This window comes from Anopheles merus, unplaced genomic scaffold (genome assembly GCF_017562075.2).
Source record: "Anopheles merus strain MAF unplaced genomic scaffold, AmerM5.1 LNR4000332, whole genome shotgun sequence".
In the NCBI taxonomy this organism is placed as follows: Eukaryota; Metazoa; Arthropoda; class Insecta; order Diptera; family Culicidae; genus Anopheles; species Anopheles merus.
The window spans coordinates 5,165-7,947 of NW_024427912.1; the positions used below are offsets into that span (position 1 = coordinate 5,165).

At 45.1% G+C, this 2,783-nt stretch overlaps 1 long non-coding RNA gene across 1 annotated transcript; it reads left to right on the forward strand.

The window, feature by feature from the left end:
• Positions 1-2,172: 2,172 nt before the first annotated feature.
• Positions 2,173-2,561, forward strand: LOC121602166. The gene is made up of 3 exons (XR_006006308.1): positions 2,173-2,213; positions 2,274-2,370; positions 2,449-2,561. It is a non-coding gene; the product is annotated as an uncharacterized LOC121602166 (long non-coding RNA).
• The last annotated feature ends 222 nt before the right edge of the window (positions 2,562-2,783 follow it).

Below are 2,783 nucleotides of genomic sequence, written 5' to 3' on the forward strand. Positions count from 1 at the left end.
GCGAGGCATTGCGGATCATGCGAGGCAAGCAAGACCGTTTTCCATCAGTGGAGTTGATTACGCGGGGCCTATTATGATGAAGGGAACACATCGGCGTGCAGCATCGAAAAAGGGTTATATTTGTTTGTTCGTCTGTTTTGTAACCAAGGCTGTCCATATTGAGTTGCATCAGATTTAACATCTCTTGCATTTTTAGCCGCCTTGAGACGTTTGGTTGTCAGAAGAGGACTAGTCGCTGAGCTACATTCGGACAATGGTACGAATTTCAAGGGCGCGCATAGCCAGTTGCAGGAATTCTACAAACTGCTAAACTCTGATGATCATCGGGAGAAGACAATTAGATGGTGCGCGGACCAAGGTATCAAATGGTCTTTCATCCCTCCTGGAGCACCACACTTCGGAGGACTGTGGGAGGCCGCCGTAAAATCCATGAAGCATCACATGATTCGCGTCTTAGGGAATGGTGAGTTGACGTTTGAAGACATTTCAACTCTAATGGCAGAGATTGAGGCTTGTTTAAACTCTAGGCCGTTGGTACCCGCCAGCAACGATCCAAATGACCTGGAAGCTTTGACCCCTGGACATTTTCTCGTGGGAACCAATCTACAGTGCGTACCTCAGGTCGATGTAACAGATATCCCGTCTAATCGGTTAGATCATTGGAGACAAGTTCAGCGATATGTACAAATGATATGGCGTAGATGGCAGCAAGAGTATTTGCATTCTTTGCAAAAGCGAACAAAATGGAATAATTCTGCATGTGAGATTGAAGTGGGAAGGTTAGTGATAGTCTAGGAGGAAAATGTACCAATTTGTAAATGGCCTTTAGCACGAATAAGTCAAATTCATCCAGGAGCTGATAACGTTACACGAGTTGTAACTGTGAGGTTAGCGAATAGAAAGGAGGTCCAGAGACCTGTAACTAAGATTGCCATTTTGCCAGTAACAAACAATAATTAAAAACATACGTTTTTGGTGGCCGGAATGTTACGCGTAATCTTGGGGAAAACTGTTTAACAGGAATTTGGAGATTTGCTAGGATCGAAAATGAACTGTGGAGAGATGAGCTTCGGCTGTGGAGAAATGAACTTCGGCTATGCAGAAATGAACTTCGGCTGTGAGGAGATGAACTTTAGAGATTAAAGATTGAATCCTACGAAATAATTTAGTAGCAATAAAGAACTCATTGAAATAAGAGCTATCGAAACAGATATATTAACAATGTAACGGTCTTCTTTTGCCGTGGTCTTCTGAGGACGTCCGGTTGACTTGCGCGTTTCGGTTGTCCAAGCGCGTTTCGGTTGTCCAAGCGCGTTTCGGTTGTCTAAGCACGTTTCGGTTGTTCGAAGCGCGGTTGCCACAAAAATGCGCGATCGTTCCATTATGAACTCGAACGTTTTGCGTTTAATGCCAGCAGCAGCCATTCGCTTTATCATATGGTGATGATAATCGGTACAATGTTTACCTCGACCCATTGTTACTAACATTGCTTGCTTGGACCGTCAAGAACGCGCTGGTTAAAAAGTTGGACACGGCTGATCCCGTGCTCAGCCTGCGTTCTGCTTCTACACGTGATGAATTACATCGTTGTAGAGCAGCGAAAACAGTGTATAGATAAAAACTATCTATGAGTAAGCGAGTGAGCGTTTGCCCATTTAAATCGAGAACAGAATACTGCCGCGCTCATGAAACAAAACGCCCATTGAAAAAAACAGCTGCGCGCTTGCTCAATGCACGCACAAAGTTTCCTATGCACACACGAGCTTCAACGCAGAGATGCACGCACCCAAGTAGCAGAGCCGAAGTTGTTGAGAGATTTTGCTGTGTGCCAAAGCGAGAGGCCCTGTCTTCTCTCTCTAGATTTTGGACGGCAAACCGCCGCCCGTGTCGAGGTGTGTGCGTGTGACGAAAAACTATGGACGAAATACTGGGGAAGCGGAGTTTGAAGTCTTTCGTTCGTCACACACACACACATGCATTTACCAGCGGATATCGCTGGACCGAGTCTATCCATCTCTCTCGATCAACCATGATTTTTCTGCTATCGCTCTCATCCGAGTGTGAGGCATCCTCAGGCTGTCCAGAACTTTCCCTATGGAAGGATGTACTGAAGTGAGGTGCGATTTCTTGTGCGACGTACTTTGCTCTTTACGTTTTGTGCCGTGTTCCTTCTTCCTCAGTTATGGAATGATTTATCCTAGCAAATTGTTGAGGTAAGTTTCTTGCTGTGTGCTTGTGCAGGTTCATTCAACTAACCCTTGGCGTCTAAAAAGTTACAGATGTGTGCGCTATTTATCAACTGCTAGCCTCGTAAATAATCTTCAAAGTGAGCGACGCAAAGAAAACGTTTTCCACTTTTAAAATATTAAGGTAAGTTTTGATCTAATCATATGCGATAAACTCTCCATAATAATACATACTACTTACATTCATTATTGCTTCATTGAGCTCCCGGTGTTGACGTCATTACTCAACAGAAGCCGGTTCAACACGCGCAGCTCCTGTTCATGACGTCATCACTAAACTGAAGCCAGCTGAACACGCGCCGCACGGATGGTACCCCGAGCGCGGTAGGAGGAAGGAAGAACGAGAGGAGGAAGAACGGTAAATTTGGAAAGGGGAAAGCGTTCTGCCGTCTACACAGCGGGAGTATGACAAAACATGTGGGAAGGGAGAGAGATACTATTCAATAAACAGCATGCGAATGTGTGCATAAAGCAAATGTGAACAGCCTCATCATTTCTATAAGCAATCCGAAAAAGGGGGTGGAGCAAACACATTGG